The sequence below is a fragment of the Grus americana genome, chromosome 4, assembly GCF_028858705.1.
Source record: "Grus americana isolate bGruAme1 chromosome 4, bGruAme1.mat, whole genome shotgun sequence".
Classification (NCBI taxonomy): Eukaryota; Metazoa; Chordata; class Aves; order Gruiformes; family Gruidae; genus Grus; species Grus americana.
The window spans coordinates 67738974-67760966 of NC_072855.1; the positions used below are offsets into that span (position 1 = coordinate 67738974).

Below are 21993 nucleotides of genomic sequence, written 5' to 3' on the forward strand. Positions count from 1 at the left end.
CTGGCAGGACAGCACCAAGACAACAGCTCTGTGAGAGCACATGCCACTCCCAAAACACCTCCACGCCATGGAGGAAGACAGCAGTAAGTCACTCAGCCAGAGGCAGCTTGGCCTGAGCAAGAACTGATAACCACTGCAGCGAGGGGCCAGAGGGCAAAGGCACTGGGGCTGAGATCGGATGGTAGTGCCTCCTACTACTGCTGACAGGGAACGGCCGAACACAGACCCAGAAGGTGCAAACACAGCTTCCACCTTCTAAAAGCACAAAATGAGGGCACCCTTGTACGTGAGGACTCAGAGAGATCCAAAAGACTATGGGATGAGGCAAAAGCAGCAGTCACAGCCCTGTGCCAGAACATCTGCAGAATCTCACGTCAAACTGTTATCTCATATTCATGAGATCAAGGCTTTGGAGGGTTTTGTACAAAGGCTTCAACTCACTGATAGGAACTGATAGTTCATACAGCACTTGGCAACTGCGTAGCTTGAAAGGAAGTGGGAGATATCCTCCTACGTTGCTTACCAGGAATACGGAAGTTTTACAACACGAGAAAATAGTTGTAATTTATCTATCTGATCCCCTGGTTATCTGTAAGCTTTTTATGATTTTGGAAGAGGAATCAAGCCACATAAAGAATTACTCAGTACCCTTTCCTTATCTGCAAGCTTTTTTTATTAACGGAGCCTATATGATTATGTATATGGAACTAAGACAACTTATTATTCATTCCACCATAATTTTTAAAGACCAGTTTAAAGTTTCAAAATTCAGGTTTTGCAAACTGGCAGTACCGCAACCTTACAGCTGAGACACCAAAACACAGTATTTCCCGAACACCACAGGCTCTGCAGGGTCAGCAGCAGGCTAAAACAGCCATAATGCTTCCCAAATTTTCCACTGCTGCCTGCTACTGGAGTCATAGTTGTCCTAGTACAGAGGACAGAAGGACTCCAAGCCTTGAATACGTCACAAAATGAGACTGCAAGGATGAACTTCCAGGACTTGCAGCTTTCCGAGACAACTTACTACTTAGGCTGAAAGCTGGTGCACAAAAAGAGCACACAAAAATTTCAAACTCCTTGTCTTTAAACTGACAATCTAGATGCCTTTAATTCTGGGGCTGAAACCAGTACTCCCCAGTTCTCAAGATAACGAGCCTTTAGGCTCAGATGATCCTGACTGCCAGCTGGCCTTGAAGATTGAGAGCCCTCTTGTCCCAAGTCAGGGGAGGCAAGAAGCTGGGCAAAGCTGTGATGGAAACCTGCCTATACTCAGAAATACAAAGCTTCAGCCAAAGCAGCCTGCCACCAGCACTCCCAGTTCAGAAACCACAGGAGATGCATAGGGTCTGACCATGAGCAAGAGTCATAGGTCATAAACTAGCGGGGACAAGGGCAAATGGAACAGTTATACAGTAAACTGTGGTAAAGAGCCCTGGAGTGTTTATGCCAGTTATGTTAGGTGATGTTTTCTGCAGAGAACAACATTTCAAAGAAGCCTGCAGCCAAGCCAGAGGAAAAAAAAAATTATAGTTGGGTTCCCAAGGGTCTGGACAGTACTTTGGCATAGCAGAAGGCTACAAGGGAATTCAGCTAGAACCTCACTCCAGCACTGACAATATGGAAAATACCTAAAGTTCGTATTTCAAATTTATAGATAGTCTAATTCCTTGAAGAAATATATTACAAAATGCAATGTTTGAAGATGTTAAATAGCTAGCAGTAACAAGAAAAAGGGGTTTAAAAACACATTTACCATATACCATTAAAACAAGTGCTTTCTAAATTTCTTTTGAGAAAAGTGGATCGAAAGCCAAAAATTTCAGTGACTTACACAGTGGTGCAGAACCCAGGAAAGCTACAAGCAGTGCATTGGCTTACAGCATGTATCATCTTCAGGTGCCCTAACTGTCGTCACTGGCAGTCGTTTCTGGTAACACCAGCCTGCTTTTACAGAAGGGTTTTTAATGGATTTAATATTTAGCTTTTCTCTAGTTTCTTGATAACGCTGCTAACAGTACCTGGTCTGCTAGCTGTTTCAAGTTATTTAATCCTCTAAAGAGGAAAAGTTTCTACTACTGTGAAGTTAAACTTGGAGGACATTCTGTTCCCCATGAGGAAAAACATTTGTCCTATCTCACACAGAACTTGCACTAGATGTGCTCTGCTCATATGGTTGCATTAAACTACAAAACCATTTCTCATATAGCTTGCAGTTTATATCAGCAAAACAGCACTTGACCAGAAAAGCTTGCTTAAGTGTTCCTCCCCGTCCATCCATCCTCCCTCACCCCCCATAAAATATGCTGTATCGTTAATCATTGTCGTTTTGCTGCCAATATAACTACACTGGGGCTTTGTGACTGACGTAACTGTTGGCAGTCTAACCTCACCATGCTAATCACCAACACAAGTATCTGGGAAAAAACCCTGTAAATTAGACCTTTCCTTGGCAAGCGTATTAAGGAAGTCTTCATCTGGGAGTACTATCGTACCCATTTATAAGTGGCTACCTCCAACAGCTGCCTTGGGCCAGCAAGGTCACAGGTCCACAAGCAGATGGGCAGCTCTAACAGCTCGCTCCCACCCAAAGAGAAAAGGTTTCCCTTTACTCCCTTGTCCCAGCTTTGGCACTCGAATATAATTTTTCCCCTGCTTACAGTCTGCAGCCAATTCACCTTCCTAACCTGGCAAAACCAACAACAATAACAAATGTTCTACAGAACAGCTGGATCAGCTTAGACCAGGATGAGGACCAAAGTCACCCAGCCAGCATATGCAAAGAAATCTGTGGTTGAGGTTGAGAGGAGCCAAACTGTTACGAGTTCTCTCTATCTTACGGAGCTGCCACCCTCTAATTTTAAATGATATCCAGGATGAAGCTCACGCTCAGACATGAGTACTTCAGTCTATTTGCAAAACCTTGTCTCATCCCCAGAGCAATGAGCTCTGCTCTAGCTGGTTCTGAATGCTCTAGCAAGCGCTTCAACCTGCCTCTGCTACCACTGTCTTCTGCTCTAGGTAAGTTGACAGCAAACTTCAGAAAGAAGAAGAGTGATTTCATATCCATCTGTCCAAAAATACCACACACTACAGAATTTTAAGCTAAGAGTATTTATAAAATATTTCCCAGATGAAATCTAATACAACATATCACAGAAACTGTAATTATGTTATCTTAGGTTTTTAAGTTAATAAAGACAAAGACTTTTCCTTTGGCTACTACATCCAAGTGGAAGCACTTAACACTGACATGAGCTAGCATGGATAATAAAGGGCCTATTATAAAGTATGCCAGACTGTAAAGCCAGCAGCGGGCAAAAATGCAAAACAGGAAACTCTAACAGCCGAAATGGCAAACTATATGTGAGCCAGGTTTTCTGAAACATTCAGTAAGGTCAAAATTCACATTTGTCAAAGTAGTATAGTTCATCACTGCATTCACCAGGTAACTAGCAGAACAGGGACAAAGACATAACCAGTGTCTGTTTATCTATCTATCTCAGTGACAAAAAGGCAGAAGTGTCTGACAAGAGGAAAGATCAAGAGACTGTGTGAAGTGAGATGAAACTCTGGTCCTGAACACTGAAGATCCATGGTGAGACCTCAGTAAAGCCCCACGAGTTGAGTCTCTGTCTCCCTCATCTCCATCTTCCCTCCCTGTGCAGGGAAGCACACACTTTAGATGTGTTTGAGACTCCTGAAAAACTACACGTTTGAAATCACATTATACATTTAACAATCCCTGAAGCCATCATGTACATCTTGTCAGGCCTATGAGAAGGTCTAGGTAAATTTCAAATCTACTTGCATTGCTGTTGTGACAAAACAATAATGCTGTTGTCATACAACTGGAAAAAAAAGAAGCCATCTGGACACAGTCCTGGGCAACCCAGGTGGCCCTTGAGCAGGAGGTCGGACCAGGTGACCTCCAGAGGTTCCTTCCAATCTCAACCATCCTGTCATTCTGCGAAGCTCTCAAAACAACCACCTGCTAATCATTTGGAAACAAGAAATTGGTCTACATCAGAAGAACAATTGGGTCAGGAAAACTGGATAGAACTCTGCTTGCCTCAGCACAAATACAAAGTCACATCAAGTGCTAGTAGACAGCTGTAGGGTCCAAGCTCTATCTGCTGTGCATAGACAAAGTCACAAGAGAAATACTCTTTAAAGTGATACGGCATTTTTACCAGAAGTCAAACTCAATGGATCCTGTCATATTAATCACAAATCATACATTTCAACAGAGGATAGATTTGTCCAGAATTCTATGAAGACTAGACTCTTATGAATGATGACGAAAATCTCAATCAGATCATTGTTTCCCTGATTTTGACCACTTCACCAAGTTCTATTTAAAATGGCCTGTGACCTTACTACTGTTAAGAATTTCAAATATAAACCAGAAAGAGCAGAAGGCAGAGAAAAACATTATGAGAAATAACTCCTCCAAATTTTACATAACTTTTAGAATATTTTCAAAGCATCCAGAAGTCTTCTGAGTTGCCTCACTCATCCCTCCTTCACTGCTTGTACCCTTGAAGTTTGGCTTCATGTATGGCTCCATTCTGTTAAAATGCAAGATGTTCGTCCTCATCAGTGTCACCTTGCTTCCCATACAGCCCTGATGAGAAGCCACCTTTACACACCTTTTTTCACTGCTTGTGGGCTACTGAAAGATTCTGATCTACAGAGGTTCCCATACCATGCTCATCACTATAGCACCAGATATCTTAAGCAACCATAACCAACCCTTGTCATGTTCACGTACTGTTTGTTTCCCAGCCCATCTGCAAAGATGGACTGACTTAATATACATGGAGTAAGGTCAACAGAAAAAAAAAAAATCCTCAGACAACTTGTATTTGTACTAACCTGAAGAGAGAAAGTCCTCCCTAGGTTAAAATAAACCCAAACCAAAACCACCTTCCTCAAAGCAGATTTCAGTCAGGAAACCACAACAGTGGTAAAAATACGTCAAATTTCCCAACAGAGCATTTAGATATCAAGAGGAAGACCTTTCATTAAACAGAATTGTGTTTTATTGATGAGCCAGTTTTAGTAACTTTTCAGGACCTGTGAGCAGAATCTACATTCCTAAGCAGTAACTAGTAGCCTAACTTGAAAGTAACTTTCTTATTTCATACTACACAGCTCAGAAACCCTTGGAAAAAAGACAACTGGCCAACAGTAAGCAAAGGTGTTCTGCCAACATTTCTGTCCTACCAGAACACTAGCAGAGTTTGTTTTGCAACATCTTGGGAGGGCTAGAAAGAAAATAAGGACAAAGAGTTAAAAAACAACAACCAACTTTTACTGTCCTTCAGCTTTATAATTTACAGGGACACCACAGAGAATTAAACCATCAAGTGAAACAGCAGGAGATGTCAGTTCCACACCACCTTTCACCCTCTCTCATACACACACTTCCAAATTTGTCTTGGAGAAAAAATTTTGAGAACCCTCTTTCCACTGCCTCAGGAAATACAATATTTTGTCCCTCAACATGTCAGTTAAATGAAAGTCCTTACTAGTAAGAGAAATGCAAGACAACAAGGACATTGCAATAATTCCTCCCATGTCAATATTCATACGAAGCTAACAGATACAAAGGTGAAATATATTGGTAGAAGAAAGTCAAATACGCAACTCATTAACAGCATCTGACCAAACAGCAGATGTTTCCTCCTCCTATCACCCTCAGAAACACATTTAAGTGGAAGCCACAATTTGTTGCAACATGATTCTCCAGTTAATTACTTCATCTTTAACCAAAACTTATTTTATGCTTTTAAGTGTTTAAGCAGCATTTAAGTATTTATATATAAATAGTTATTACATACACACACCTCGATACATTTACTGGCTCTTCTCAGCTATATCTGGGTTTAGTTTACCTTTATCTGATCCAAGCAATTTAACTTTCAATAGCATTGAGTGTTAATTTAGGCATTCGTATGTGCACATGCAGCATACCTGTCAGGTGTGCATAACCCTACATATATACCAGCCTAAAAATAAGGTATCTTCAAGAGTCTCATGCCCTGGTTTCATCACACTATGCCAGACAGAATGTTGCTATTATTGTCAATGCCTTAAAATGCTTGAAATCAGAAGTCTGAAATGATTTATAAGAAAAATATCAACAGTAAATCAGTCTTTCATGTTAACACAGAAGAATGAGATACTGATTCCCAGTATTGAACAAAGTGAGGAAGAAAAGCAAGCAAAAGTATCATCAACTATGGTCACTGCATGACTCAAGCAATCTGAACATAAAGGATTCTCTAAATTCATAAAAAATTGTTTGACCTGCTACATAAGCGTCAAGCGTTAGCTCTGTATGGCCACATGCTTTCTTGCTTTCATCTACCTAGACAAGTTTTTAAACACATGCGTCAGTCTTGCAACCTCTGTAGAAGAAACTCTGTAATGCTGTAAATCCTGAAATCCAACTTCTACTCATGCATAAAACCTGTATTAAGAGGATACGTTTTCAGGTTCCCCTCTAACGATAGTTCCAAGTACTGAAAGAAGGTCCATCAGTCAAAGCTGGAGGGCAGACGTGATTCTTACACCCATTCTGGGAACGGAAGCAAGGAGACAGTGAAAACTCTTGTGATTCTGTATATAATCACTTCAGTATTGCAAAAATTTTTTAATGGGTATCTTATTTCCAAGTTACCCAATATTGGATTGATAGTCCATAGATCACTTTGATGTGGATTGGCATTTTAACAATTTTAATGACAAAAACTTGCAAGTTAAATACTTCTGAATACCATTAAGTGCTATAATTCAGACTGTCTATACTGACTTACTCAGACAGTCTCATCTGCTGCCATGTTGGGAAGAATGTTCCCTTTATAAGCACTGAAATATGAAATAATGCTTCAGAAATCACTGGTGAACCACATTAATGATTTGCTTATGTGCCAAGTCAACATAATAGTTGCCTTTGGATGATACTGCTTTGAACAGTGCCTAAATATAATGGCTTATATAAAGACGTTTAAAAATAATTTGTTTTCCTCCTTGTACTCCAGACTTTGCCTGTGCACACTAGGGAAAGGGTGGGGGAAGAACAAAATGAGAAAGACTGGTGACATCTATTCTAATATCACTCTCTCAAGTAGATAGCCCATATTGAAATAAAAGTGACATACAGTCCAGAACAATTACAGAGTTAGGTTAGAATGCCTGAAGTGTGCAAGTGTCCAGAATAGCTGTACTGGTCAGGTTCCCTGCATTGGCAAGTCTAAAGGGAAAAAAGAAAAGCTTCAACTCTTGACCTAAACCCAGCTTTTACACAGTCTCCTAAGCCACAGCACTGCAAGAAGAGTACAACTGAGTAAAGGAATTCGTACTTGTAGAAAACCCTTCGTAATTTAATGATGGCTCAACCCAGCAGCTGTGTCACAGACAGTGCTGCTATCAGGGGGCAGCACTGCGGTCACACAGCTGTGCAACACTTCCACCACAGCAACCCCAATGCCACAGTACCCAAAACACATCCTCCCTCCTTCCTCAAAGTAACAAGAAATAAAAATGGAGCCATCTACACAACTCAGCAGAGTTCAGCCTTACGTGCACTGAATACTTGACCTCACGCTGTCTAATTAGAAGTAGTGTGCTCGATCTTTGTCCCTATTCGACTATGAGACACTTCCAAAGCCAACACATGCAGGCATAAAACTAAAGCAGGGAGAGATCCCTTACGATCTGGGTTCATTCTGGAAACTGCTTTACATTCCTTGAAATTAGCTTGTTTATTTTATGAAATGTTTGGCTTCTCTATCCTGTTAAAAAACAAAGACACCCCCCTATCAAATACACACAAACCCGAAAAGCTTCTGTAATGCAAATTAACATTTGTCTGAGGAGGAGGATAGGGATCTCTGTGGCAGCCATTAGCAGCCAAGAGTGTCCTTCTCCTCACCCCCGAATCCACCCTCTGCAAAGCCCTTCACAAAAGGCCCAATCTAACATTTTCTCTGGTTAGTTTGAATCTTGAAGAAAAGCGACATTCTAATGGAAATAGTTACACAACAGTCTGCAGGGATACAACTCTATCAATTAAAAAGTATCAATTTAAAATAACTTCTTTCCCACCCCAAGCAAAAAACACTGTTCTAACATAAAAATCCTCTATGGTGTTCTAAAGTTATGCCATCGTAGCTCGAGCAAAATAGCTAGAGAAGTGCAAGATGCTTGTGGAGATGAGCCTTTAAGTCACCAGCATTTCAAGACATTTCAAGACGCTTGCCAATTTGGTGTTTATGTTATAAACTCAAATTTTCTGTTCAGTAAACTTCAAAGGTAAACTTCTAGGAACTGCATATCTTCTTTATTAAGACTGGTATGCATTCAATTTTTTTGAGACACCGTTATACACAGAAGAAAAGGCCAGAGGAAGAACACTAGTCTGCAGCTACTAGAGGGAAGCAAGTGAAGTTTTTTATGTGCAGAACAGACCTCTCCCCACTCTGAAAGAACAACTGGGTAAGTCTGTCATCAAAACCTAAACCAGAAATTAAAAACAAAGTAAAAACATTAGTAGAATTACTTCATTAACCATAAAGCAATTTGTGAAATCTGATTTTCATTTTCACAGATTTTATGGCTCTCCATAAGGTAGTTTCATTTATTCATCTGCATTCACACAGCAGAAGAGAGCTCCATGTCCACATTTTATAAGACATTGCACCCAAAAGCGAGCTTTAATTCTTTTATCTGTCACTCAGAAAGCACCTTAGCTAAAGTACATCATGTTGAGATGCAAGTGAACCTGGAGACTAATGGATCTCTCACCACTAGTGACCATTTATTTTCTCTGCCTCTTTTGTATGCCTCAATTTTTTTTAGTTACATTTGTGACTAAAAATAAGAGTTGTTTCTTTCCTGGCTGGGAGAAGCTCCGGAGATGCAGTGCAGAGTTCACACCAATTCAGGTATGAAGAGTTGGTTTAACCACTAATACATGCAAAACCCTGAAATTGCCAAGCAGCACACTGACTAGCAGAAAGAAGAAAAAGGAGTTTTAGCGGGATTTACCCGAAACGCTTCATAGTGATTTTATCAGCAGAAACAGCAAGATCCAAGATGTCTAGTATATAATAAATGCTTTACTATCTGTGGCATGCTACTTTCTAAGCTACTTAGAGCAGAAACATGAATCTGAAGCCACAGTTGCCTTCACGAAGAAAAGCAGAGTGACCTATGCCAACCCATATTCAAAATTACAGTCTCTAAAATAAGTTTGGTCATATAGTTCAAGATATGACTAAGATGCTCTGTCTTATACAAGAATTCACATCTGCAGGAACATTTCAACAGGCAATTACAAACTTTAGCAGGACAAAAATACTAGGGAAAAAAAGCCCAATTAGCTTGTTTGCACATTTGTCCCTTTGGTATCTGATAGTGCAGTCTGCAGGTGAAGTCTAGCTGATTTTGAGGCTTGAGAAAGCATATATAAAATTCAGAAATATTCACTCACAACCACTTCCCCACCACCACCCCTCCAAGTTGCACATGCCTTCATCTATTTCAGTTGCTAATGACTGCAAGAAAGAGGTTAAGAGTCAGCCTAAATTGGTTCAGCATTTATTCTTCACAGGGCCACAAGATTTAATTTCAACTACTCTTTGCATAACTTAAATAATAAACACGGTGCTCCCTTTATTTGATTCTTAAACCACCCATATCTGAAGCACAATGGGACATGTCACAGACACTTGCTTTGCTGCCCTCATAATATGGTTTAATTATGATGTCTGAACTAACGGGCTCACATCATAGACTTTTACAGGTTGACCCTGTGTCATCCTGATGTATCATTTTGCACCAGTTCAGTGCTGTAAATCAATTTAAGATCTCCAGCAGGTTGAAAAGGCTGGTAATGATGCTTTCTCTGCAGTCTCTGGGGACTCCACATTATACACAACTTACATTATTTATAAAGCTGAGATGATGCCTCCATTAGGCTTGTAAGACTACTCAAATGAGCTTTTATTTTACACACACAACTTGGGCTTCATAGAGCTATATATAATATGCAGTACATTCATGCTTCAATTTAAAAAAAGTCACAACCCCATCATTTTTTAAATTTCAATCTTTATAACAGGCAACAAAACTCATCATTTAATCTGAATAATTTGCCAGTATTCAGAAATACAAGTAATACTTTTATTAACCTTTGTATTGCTTTTCTTTACATTCAATTCTTTAGTGTTCAAACTACAGAGGAAAAGCAAACACTAAACTCATCAGCTTTCAAACATTTGATTTGATAGTTAATATTTATACAGACACGGAAAGATCCCCATCTGTTTATTCAGTCACTTTTCTCAAATGTATTGGATCATCACATCTTCAAGGGTACACAAAAAGGCAAGTTGAACAGGACAGAGTAGGAAAAAATGTATTTGATTACATACCCAATGGTTGACGGGGTCAAAACCAAAGCAAGGACAAACCTCTACCCTCAGGGTAACCTGATCTTGCCTTGAACTGATCCTCTCTGGTAGCTGTAGAAGTCTTCTGGATCCCCCATATCGAGGGAAATTTCTCTCAAGCGCCTACTTACAGCCTGAAGTAAATTGCAAGGTTTCATTACTAAGACCAGAGCAAGAACTTCAAAACCAGCTAGATATCTTCCATTTTCATACTGATGCTGTTCCAGTCACAGTAAAGAAGTGAGCACTCAAACCGTGCACTAAAATCCAATGAGAACCTCTAAAAAGCTTCATAGCACTGCTATCCGGTTCAATGCAAAAATAAAACAAGTATTAATCAGTTGCAACTAACAGACTCATCTCCCATAATTCAGCAGAGTAATTACCGACAAGTAAAGGAAAAAAAAAATTAAGTCAATGTTAACACCTCAGCTTCTCTCACATGATTTGCTCCTATTGTTTGACAGGACAAGGTGCAGCCAGCCAGCCTCATGAAGACTAGCAGAACTACAGACACATGCCTGCAAAGAAAAGAGGTCTCTGTGGGCTGGGTTAGCTTCAGTTTTTAGTCTTGAGTACTGCTTAAAAATACATATAACTATTTGGGGAAAAAAAATTAAACAAAGTTTTCTCTGTGCGCAAAAGAGATTTGAACTATCAGCTATGACGCGTTTGAAATACAGCTTTTTCCTAAGCATGTTAGTTTCAAGATGCCATATGTTTAAACACTGACATCCATTAAACACTGACATGTTTCACGCAATGATCTTTTCCATTTGCTTGTATCTGAAATACGCATCTACTTTTACTCCTCCCCACCTGGTTTTAACAATACCTCTCCTCCCCCAGATAAAACTGTTACCTGTTTTACATGCAGTAAGCATCATTTTTTTCCTCAAATACACCAAAATAATGATTATTTTTTGAGATAAGCACTAATTATTCAGATACCGTAAAAGCAAACTGTAAGACCAGACCGCATATCTTCCTGAGATAGATCTATTAACAAAAGAGCAAGCACAGCAACCCTTCCTCAGTCAGAACTCCCACTGACTTCAGTTTATAAAAAAAAAAAAGTCAGGATTTGGCCCAGATCCTTCTGAATGCATGACTGAATATTTCCACACCAGTAAATTTTAATAAGCTTTAAAGATCGATATCCAGGATAAGATTATTTAGCTGTAGAGCCCAAGTACACGAAGCAACTACATTAAGGGGAAAATATCATGCATCCAAACCTTCTAATAGGGAGAAGAAAAAAAATTAAGTGAACTTTCCTTGACCTCTAAGCAGAGATTTGTCATTAAGGAAAAAAAAAAAGGAGGAGAGGGGGGCTGCAGAAAGAAAGGAACGGGGGAAAAGAAACAACATTAAACGGGCAGGGATACGGATGGGCCGAGGTAGAAGGCGAAAGGCTTTTCCCCCACAAAAACAAAGGAGGGCACTTGCCCCGGCCGGCCGGGGCTCCGCCGCGTCCCCCCGCGGGGCGCACAATGGGGACGGGCGGCGGCTGCAGCGCAGCCCCGGCCCGGGGTTCGCCGAGGAGGAACGCGGCTTCCCGGCACGGAAGGGCTCTCCCTCCCGCCGGGCCCGACGCGGCACCTACCCACAAACTTCGAGCCGGGAGCGGCCGGCGGGGAACCGGCCCCGGGTCTCCCCCGGGCCGCCGGAGGGACGCCATCATGCCGGGGAGGAAAGGAGGAGAGCAGAGCCGCGCTCCCTTCGCGGCGCGGCGGAGCCGCTACCCCCAGCCCGGCCCGCACCCTGCCCCGGGGCCGGAGACCACCCGGAGGAGCTGGGGGGGGGAAGAAGGAAAGGAGGAGGGCGGCGCAGGCACGGCCGCCCGGCGGGGAAAGGCGAGGGGACGCGAGGTTGTTACCGGCTGCCGGGCGGTGAGGGGGGCCGGGGCAGGCGGGGGCTCCGCGCCGCCGGCGGGCAGCCCCGCGCTCGCGCTGCCTCCGCGCCTGGATTGATCTGGTCTGGCTGGCGTCAGGCAGTCGGAGCCGCCCAGCCGCCGCTCGCCCCGCTGCCAGCGCGCGGCTCACCGACACACGCGCGCACTCACGCACCGGCCCGGCAAGGGATCCTCTCCAAATTACCGCCCCCGCCGGGCCCCGCTAGGAGCGCTGCGCCCGCCGCCGGCAAGCGGCCGCCCCGCGGCCCTGGGAGCTGGAGCGCAGCGCTTGGGTGGCTTCGTTCCCGCCCCCCCTCTCCGTCCCGGTGTCTTAGCCACAAGGGCCCAGCCTCCGCCACGTCCGCTTGGGGCTGGCGGAGGTGTAAAGGCGCTTTTTCACCCGCTGGAGCGCGGCCGAGGTGCTCCGGCAGCTGGGGCTTTAAGGAAAGCTCCAAATACTGCGAGACTTGCCATTAAAGTTAATTCTGTAACACCCTGACTGAACTGGATTTCGTCCCAACTCTTGCTTACAGGTGATTCACTCCCTTAGTCTATTCTTAATATTAAAGTAATTGCTAATATAATAATACCTTCCAATAACAGCCCACTCTTTATCCCCAGGTACTGTACGTGTGGACCTCATCCTGGCCATACGTACTGTTGCAGTTACTCCTAATTTATGCAAGTAAACCTACTGAAGTGCATGAGGCTTCTTGTGCAATCAGATATATAGTAATGAAGTCTCACCCCTGCGGCCCTCTTGAAATGAATTTGAACTCCATTTGAATCTGTAAGTGTCTGCTCGAAAGTGGACCTCGCTGACAGTTTGCAGCCCACTCGAGGAACGCTAAGTCTCTCTTGCCTACTATGTTTACAGGAATCTTTACAATACTCAGATGAGCATAGCGTGCAAGTAGGATTGAACTGAAAGTGATTCTTTAACAAATACTTTGGCTTTTACCCAGTCATCATTCCTGGAAGGAGATATGAAGTAACAAGTGCAAGATGTTTCTACATGGCAAAATATTACGATACACCTATACTGGCATAATTACATCTCCATGCTTATGCCAGTAAGTTTTCACGTGTATATGAAGTTCTAGGTATGGTATTAACCTCATTTTAAAACCCAGCAAAGCTGAGGCCCAGAGAAGTCGAGGCCCTGAGAGTTTTGCCATGTGAACAGCAGTCCTGGACTTACCCACTTGCCCACCCAGGTGCGTTACGAGTCTGAAGACACAGAACTGGAATGACATGCCCAAGGTCACAGAAAGAGCATGACAGCAGCAGTAAAAAATACCCTGGTTTATGGCTGTGAGATTATCGGCACTTCTTTCTAACTTTCATCCATTTCTTTGTCATGTAAATACTACAAAAATTGCAAGCAGGCAAATTGTACTACGGTGTTAGGTAGCGTGCTACAACAGAAGCATAGTGAGGAACTCCTATGCAGAATGATGCCATAATATTGATGGGGGAAGCCTGGAATAAAATTAGTATTTTACTGCTTAAGTTTTGAACCTTAAATGATTCAAGATGAGTGAACTTTGGGAATCAGCTTTAACTTGTATTTTGTGGTTGTACCGTACACAATTACAGTTAGCAAGTAAACTTTTCTTTTTACATGCAATCACGCAGAGATACAGTGTAGTGCTGGGCTGCAGATAGAACTGGCAAAGACAAACTAAAACGTCTTTAAATTTTGTCAATGTAATGAAGATATTTGCAAGCAAGGCACAGAAGAAACATGAGACTGCTACCGGGTTTTGTACTGTGGTAGTGCTTAAATCAGGGCCAAGTGTCCCAGGTCAAGAGTAGTGGATGCAGCAGTAGCATCTGCCCCAAAAGCTTGGCAGCCTCGGTGATCCAGTCTCACAAAGAGAAATACATGGAAAAGGCCTTACATGTGCCTGAGCTCTGCTCTGCTCTGCGGGCTGACTTGGCAGGACTGGGGCAGGCAGCAAGCTCCATCCCCTGGATCCTCATTGCTCAAGTATCTATTTAGTGCATGATTCACACTAAACAGATATGACAAGAAGATAATTAGGGAAGCACTGCAGTTTGTCAGGTGTCTTGTTAGAACCACGTTTTTACTGCTTTTGTTGTCGTTAGGGTTGACTGGTTGGTTCGCTTTGGCATGAGAGAATTAAATTATTTTCTACTTAAACTGAGGCTTGGGGAGGATCACATTAATATGCTCCTTTACCTAAAAAGGGCTACAAAACAGCCTAGTATGGCCTTTTGCTGATGTTTAATAACCAGAACAGTTGTTCTGGAGACAGCTGGTTAGAACTGGCTTCAGACAGATCACTTGTGTGAGAAGACCAGAGGGCGAGCAGAAACAGTGTGCCATGGTCAAATCTGCCACGAGCCTTCCCTGGCCGGGCTGTTCCGGTACACAGCCAAGTCAAAACTTCAGGTCTGCCACCCACTTTAGGATGTTCAACTCATAGCTAACTGTCCAAGCCCATTACTCTGTGTGTAAGTAGTACCAGCAGCGTCTTACTTGTACATTCACCACTTCTAACTCCATCGGCTACTTTTAATATACCCTAATTAAACATCATTAGCATCTGCCTGGCTTTTCTGAATAATAGGAGGAAACCGAAAAAAGGAGAGCAGAGGGGCACGTGCACCTGGGTGTCTACCTTGATGCTACTCCTACAACAGTGCTCCTCCTCTGCATTGGACCAAATAACTGTTCTATCTCAAGAGGTGACAGAGAACTCTTTTTTTAATCTCTTTTTGCTCTGCAACTACATGATCATTCAGACTGGTAGAAGGAAAACAGGCTCAGGAGGCTGAAAGAGAAGAACCATCCCTTCTGTAAACAGCCTGACTTTTCATCAGATTAGGTGTACAATCCAATCATCAGTCATAAGGCCTGTGAACCTGAATTTTAATGGCATTGGGGCAGTTAGGCAGATAAACTTTTAATAAGATGCTCAAAGGAAACTTTAATCTCATAGACACTTCTTAACATCTCACCAAGCACCTGCCTAATCACCTTTAAAATCTGTGTCTCAGAAACAGCTTATCAGAAGGCAGAGTGCTAAAAGATACTCATTATGCTGCATATTTTATACTACTATGTAACAAATACTTAAGAAATACTACTACTAATACTGCCGCTACTACTATTAGCTTTTAATCTTCCTCTAAAATCAGAGTTTATATGCAGAGTATGATTTCATATGTCTTGTTAACCTCAGCCAGGCTTCATCTGGCTTATTCAAGAAGTTCCAGGGACAGAGAGTGCCTTCTGGAGACAGTTTAGCTCCAAACTCAGTAACTTTGCTTCACCTTTATGTACACCAGGTTTCTGCCAGAAAGTAGACTTTCATGGATAATTAAATTGTATCAAACACAGAACTTATTATTTACATTAAAATCACTGGAGTAATTTTCTTTTTAGCCATTACAGTGTTGCCCTAGCGTGGGAAAATACCAACAGTATTTTCAGAAAGAAGAGGCAGTTCTGTCAAGAAGAATAATAGCTTTCTAAGGATACTTGATTTCATTATTTCCTTCTTTCCCGGGCTAGCTGGTAAAATTTATCATCCCTATCCTTCATGGCTTGCCTGCTGCTTCTTTGAATAGGTGAGGTATTAAACAAGCCTCCCAGCTCAGCATTATTAAAATAGGATATGCAGACTGTTTAGCAACTTCACGAATCTGTTTGGGAAAGGTGCCTCAGGCTTGAGACAGCATGTGGGTGAAGGTAAGGAGTATTTTTAGGAGGTCATCATAACTGTGCAGAGCTGTGTATGGTTTTCAAAACCCATCTGGATACAAGGCCCTGTCTAGCCACAGTAGCACAGAGTTCATAGCTGATGTCCACTGTCGAGAAAGGCACTTGGGTTTGAGCAATGTTGAATCCTTCAGTCCAGAATCAGAAGTGGTACGGTGGCATGGGCTGACTGAACTGTGGCCTCCAGAGGCAGACTGAATGGGGCAGCAAAATGACAGCAACAGCAGCAGCAGCAGCAGCAGCAGAGCTGCTCACTCGACACCCTGTCCCCACTGAAGAGGGCCCATGGACCTCCTGTCCACCCTCTTCACTGCCCACCTGTGCTGCCGAGCACTCTGCTGTGGGCTGCAGGGGTAAAGGGGCTGTCGGGTTACACACAAAGAGGAACTAAGTTGTGAGAGGCCTTTAAGACATGGTGCCTTTTTCTTTTACATTTTTAATCATTATAAAAAACGGGCTGAGTATTTTGTCACAAAATATCATCAGAATGTGGAAGTAAAGGGATGCATTTAGATGCAATATGCGTGAGTTTGTTCATTAAAAGACAGAAGTTGTGACATGAGGGCTCTCTATATGCCTGCGTTGGTATGTCCAGCCATTTTCTAGAATTAACCCTTCATGAGTTTGTCTCTGTAGAGTCAAATGTCTGCTCTGGACTTGTTTTAGTTTCCTGACTCACTCTCATATGCAAAACAACAAAGAACCCATTTCACTCTTAGAAGGTCTTCTTGAACTGGCCCACCATGATTAAGTGGGTTTTCTATAAAGTAAATGTGGAACTGATAATTTTACAAGGTTATTACATGTATTTCCCTCTGTTACATTAAATAAGGCTTCTGCCATAAATCTATCTGCAAATGCCAGAAAGGTCTTTGATCAGATTGAGTAGTCGTTCATCTTTTCCACCCTTGAGATGATGGGATTCTGACCAAAATTCATTACTTTCCTAAGATTAATGTACCCAGCTAAAGCTGCCAAGATCTTTATTAAAAGTTATGAATCCAATAGGTTTGGGCCGAAACAAAGTACTAAGCAGGGCACTCCCTTATCTCCTTTATTGGTTGTTTTCTCTATGGACTCTGGTGTAAGGACTTTGCTCCAGCAATATTACATTGCTGGTAAAGAAGGGAGGTTGCACTCTGTTCTGATAGCTGATCACATGCTGCCATGAAGCACGGTATTCCTGACCACTGTACCGCAACAGTACTGTACGCTCTAGAGAATGAAATTCTCCCTTTGGATCTTGCCTGCGTCCCGGTAGATGCTTTTGAAGGTAGTTTCACTTTCTCCCAGCTATCACCTCAGTAAGACATAATGGACTTCATGTAACCAAACATTATTGGTTCTTTTAAAATTAAATTTCTCTTCAGTCACTCAGCTTAAAAAGATTTACATAACTGGAATAACTTAGCTCCATTACTGGTTTCTTGGAAGACACCGCTAAGATTAATCTTATCTCCCATTTTAATTACCGTTTTCAAGTTCTTACAGTCTTTGTCCCAGTTACATCTTGTTGCAAAAACCACCAGAGAACGATATATTAAAATTTATTCAGACAGGTGGCAAATACAAAATTAAAGCTAATAACTCTATGAGAAAAGAAATCAAAGGTGGTTTGGCAATCCTGTGCTCTTACTACATGGTCACTCGGTTGTGCTGGCTGTACAACCAGCGCACTAATGACTGGTGCCGTGCGAGTGGCCGTGTGTCACAGCTTGCTACGCAGGGCTAGGGAGTGCCATGGTTGTGCAGTTGCACTAGCCTCCACGGGCTAAAGAGGCCTTGGGGTAGAACTGGATTATGGCGATGGATGAAGGCTGGGCAAACCATCGTAACTGTCTGGATGAAGGCCTCTATCTCCTCTCCTCAGAAGTGGAGACAAGTATATCACACCATTGGAAGACTAACAAAATCACACATACTGCATCCGAATGCATCCCTTTACTTCCACGTTTTGATGTTATTTTGTGACAAAATACTCAGCCCATTTTACATAATGATTAAAAACATTTAAAAAAAAAAAGGCACCATGTCTTATTTTTATTCCTCGTATAAATGGTACTTATCTTGAGTAATTTAGAAAACTCTTTTCAATTTTTCTAAACTGATGCAAGCCTAAGTCACGTTGCCCGAGTTCAGTGTCGCTCTTGGCTGCGTAAGTCAGCAGTAAAGCAATCCCACCCTTCCTCCTTCTCAACGGCTGCTCATCCCTGACCCTATGTCACCCACCCCCTTTGTGCTGGCACAGTTGTCAGTGCAGCTGCAAACTGAACTGGCCTAGGGAACTGATCTGGCTGGGGAAAACAAATGTTTCAGGGGCCAAGCTCGTTTTTAATTTGGATCGGTTCCCTGATGTGGTTCACTGCGTGGTTGTCCAAATCCTTGTGCTGATCCTGTGCAGGGGCAGGACTGAGGTGGGAGAAAGGGCGAAGCTTAACTTTTTGATAGTGTTGTTGGCTTCAGCCAGTTTAAAGTGGTTATGAAACTGTGGTAGACTTACTTAGCTTTTTTTGTAACCAAGGAAAAATACTTTCATTTTGAGCACAATTGCAAACATGGTTTTAGAAGAACTACACCAAGCATAAGAGCAGAGCTCACTGGTGAATAACAGAAGGCTAGGAGAAAGTCTGACAAGACTGAGGAATGAAGTGACCTGGTGTGATCACTGCGTATTAGAAAAGGCAGCTGTTGGGCACTGCATTATATGGTAAAAAGCAAAAAAACTTTTGCCCTTCTGCTATTCATGAACTAACAGAGGCCAAAGAACAGCAAGGATCCCAATAAAAATTATCAACTGTCTCTTCAAAAGGCAGAACTGTGCTCAGCTGGCTTACAGAAACCAATACCTGGGCACCAGGTATGCCTGCATTCCCACGGGTTTTTCTTTCCTGTATTCTCCAATTCCAGAGTTTTTCTTTGTGGAAGAAACTGAACTCTGTAGAGTAAGTAAATAAGTATTTAATTAGTCATCCCAAGGCAATGGGTTCTTAGTGAGTTCTCCATAACAGATAGCCCTGACAATAAATGTACATGTATTGTATTGGTTTCCATTTGCACTTTCAGGAGGAAATTACCTTGTAGTTTTCAAACATCCTGGCAGTCACACAAAGTGTTGAAAAATGTTGCCCACATGACAAGAGCTTTTAGACCAATTTTAAACTCCACTATTTTCCTGCTTGACCAAAAATAGCTCACTCAGTGAACAGAACAAATAGTGGTCAAATAATGGAGAGTGATTTTGTTTTCTCCCTAGGTTCATGCTGCAGCTAGCCATTATGAAAACTGTTTTTGCAATATTTAGTTGCAAAACTGAGACTTAACTGAAGCTGGCTTACAGCTCATAGCTCATCTCTTGACACAAAATTCATCTTTCCCTGCCAAAATTCATCTCTCTCTCTGAGTGGACAGGAGCACTAAAGCCTCTCAAAAAAAAAAAAAAAAGTTCTCTAATATTTTCAGCCCTGGCAAATCAATAGTTATTCTTTATACTGTTTTCAGAAATACTTGAACTGTTTTGCTGACATTTTCTACACATATTCTGCCTGGAGCACACACCAAGGACAATTAATGTTTGATGAAGTTCTAAACACATGAAATCAATATAGTCTCAATGTAGGAAGTATTGGGCAACCTGAATTACAAGTGATGATCTCAGTCCACTAATAATATAAAGGACCAAACCATGCTAACACAAATCCAGAGATTCTGCTGTTGTTGGAGGTGTCAGAGAGAAGGGAAAGGACTACATGGCTTACCAACACTTGGGAGAAGTTTTCTGGATACCACAGTCAATGGCTCTTTAAAAGCAGGGAGGAAAAAAATCCCAAAAACTAACAATGCAAAATTAAGGACCCCACTTGCCTCTTCAGACAATTAGGTATAAAGCAGTTTTCAGTGTAAAGCATTTTATATGGACGTTTAAAAGTATCATCCTTACAGACAAGGATCAAATGATCAGTATGGACATCACCACAGAAGGCCCCCAGAAAACTGCAAATAGCAAGAGAGCGCAATGTTGCCTTATTCTAGCTGAACACCTGCAATCTGAAAGTGGTCATGGAGTCAATGCACAGTTGGACCAGCTTCTGCAAAGTCCAGTCGCACAGTATGTGAACCCTACAGCTTGGAGCTGCTTGTGTGCCTCAGGCCTTCAGCACCTAGAAGATAGCACTGATAGACTGTACCACCCTAGTTAAGTAAAGCATACGCTTGTCAGAGAGAGACCAGATGGAGTACAACAATTTATGGCCTGCAGTTAGACAGGCTTGCACTGTGATCTCATCAAATCTCGAACAAAATAGGTCAAGCTTGGTCAGTGTTCAGATGTGATACACTCTAGGGAAAACACAGATACTGTAAGAAACAGTTTAGGATTTGGATTTAGGATTCAGCTGACAAAACTGCTAAGGCACTGTCCCAGTTTTAGGCTAGATTCCCAGGTGTCTGAGGTACCAAAACCAGGTCCCTGGTCTGTCATGTAGAAGGGGCACTGTACTGCTTGCACTATATTTCTCATTTTTCAGATGAGAAACAGAATTACAGTCATGCCTTGTGATTAATTAAATAAATCATTCTTGTCTTTGCTTGTGGACATGGCATTTTCAAAGGCAACATAAATGGAGAAAGGGAGCTTGTTTGGTTTTATGATCCTGGTACAACCCGCTAGCCCCCTCTCTCCAAAATCCCATTTTAAAGCTTTTCAATACTAGGGCACCGAAAGCAAGAAATTTAAATTCCTTTAAGACTGCAAACACCATGAAAACTTTCTAGCAAAATAAAGCGAATTATATTATCTATTGCTTTACAGATACATTCCTTTTCCTTTACATTCACATTTCCCATCCATTCACACTCCCACTTACCAACCTTTACCTCAACTCCCTTCCCCAGATGCTGTTCTAATGTGGTTTCATCCTTATGCGGATTTTAAGCTCCTTAATTCAAATCCTGTATCTTTTTCTTTGCTTGCAAAACACAGCATACATGTAGAATTTCATGTGTAACTGTCACACTCCAAAAAACCATGCAAATTTTAATCTCCAAATAATTAAAAAGACAAGGACAACTATGCTTCTTGGGAAATTAAGTCATTAGAATGTAACTAATCAAACTGAAATTTAGCCAGGACACAGAAATGACACCGCTGGCTCAGGAGGAAAGTGCTTGTGACAATTCTGGTAATTACAAGTGGTCAGGACTCTGCTCTCCTACCTCCCTCACAGTCTAACACCTCCTGCGTGCTGTGTGGTGCAGGGTGCTGCAGAGTGAACAGTAAGGACAAAATGAATTTATAAACCTCACTTTCTCCCTATGATTGTATTACCCAGCTGTATCAGTCTATCAGTCTACAAAAGAATTAATTTCTAGATTGGTTTTTTTTAGGCGAAAAGCATCCACATATTATGTGCTTGCTTTGTTTTGATTTTTGTTTTTCTTTGCCATATGGTCATTCATCTTTGACGAAAGTGAATCAGAGAAGCAATGCCTGCCTTATCGTTGATTTGTGGTGTATAATCATGTTAAAGACAGATCACTGGTCTCCTCCTTACTACAGTGCCATTTATAACAGACAATTATCCCTGCATGGTGCAGTTGTCATGATCTAGTGATTGTAAATGCTTGTTATCAGTGCGGAGCCAGCTAAATGCTGTGTGTTTCTCTTTAAAGCTGATTTGATTTCCCAGAGCTGTCTATCATTCTTGAAGTTTTCTCTAGTGCAGATCAGTTCTCAATCTACACACAAAGTGAGGTCCTTTGATGTGAAGTGTGTGGGGCAGAATTTGCGTGCTGCTCCCACCTACTCCAGGCAAGGACTATAGTCGAGAAAAAAGAAGAGCAGCGTGTCTACACTGGGAAATCTCCAGCCATTGCGCTGCACTGAAAGG

At 42.0% G+C, this 21993-nt stretch overlaps 1 protein-coding gene across 8 annotated transcripts in view; it reads right to left on the reverse strand.

The window, feature by feature from the left end:
* The window catches only part of SMAD1 (SMAD family member 1), a 50781-nt gene extending 38115 nt beyond the window's left edge, over window positions 1-12666 (reverse strand). For 3 of the 8 annotated variants that reach the window (XM_054824333.1, XM_054824325.1, XM_054824332.1), the window contains exon 1: window positions 12343-12526. The gene's annotated coding sequence lies outside the window, so the exon portion shown is untranslated. Of the gene's footprint in view, window positions 1-12069 lie in introns of all 8 variants that reach the window. The other 5 variants (XM_054824331.1, XM_054824328.1, XM_054824329.1 and 2 more) reach the window with 5 other exon arrangements.
* Between the last annotated feature and the right edge of the window lie 9327 nt (window positions 12667-21993).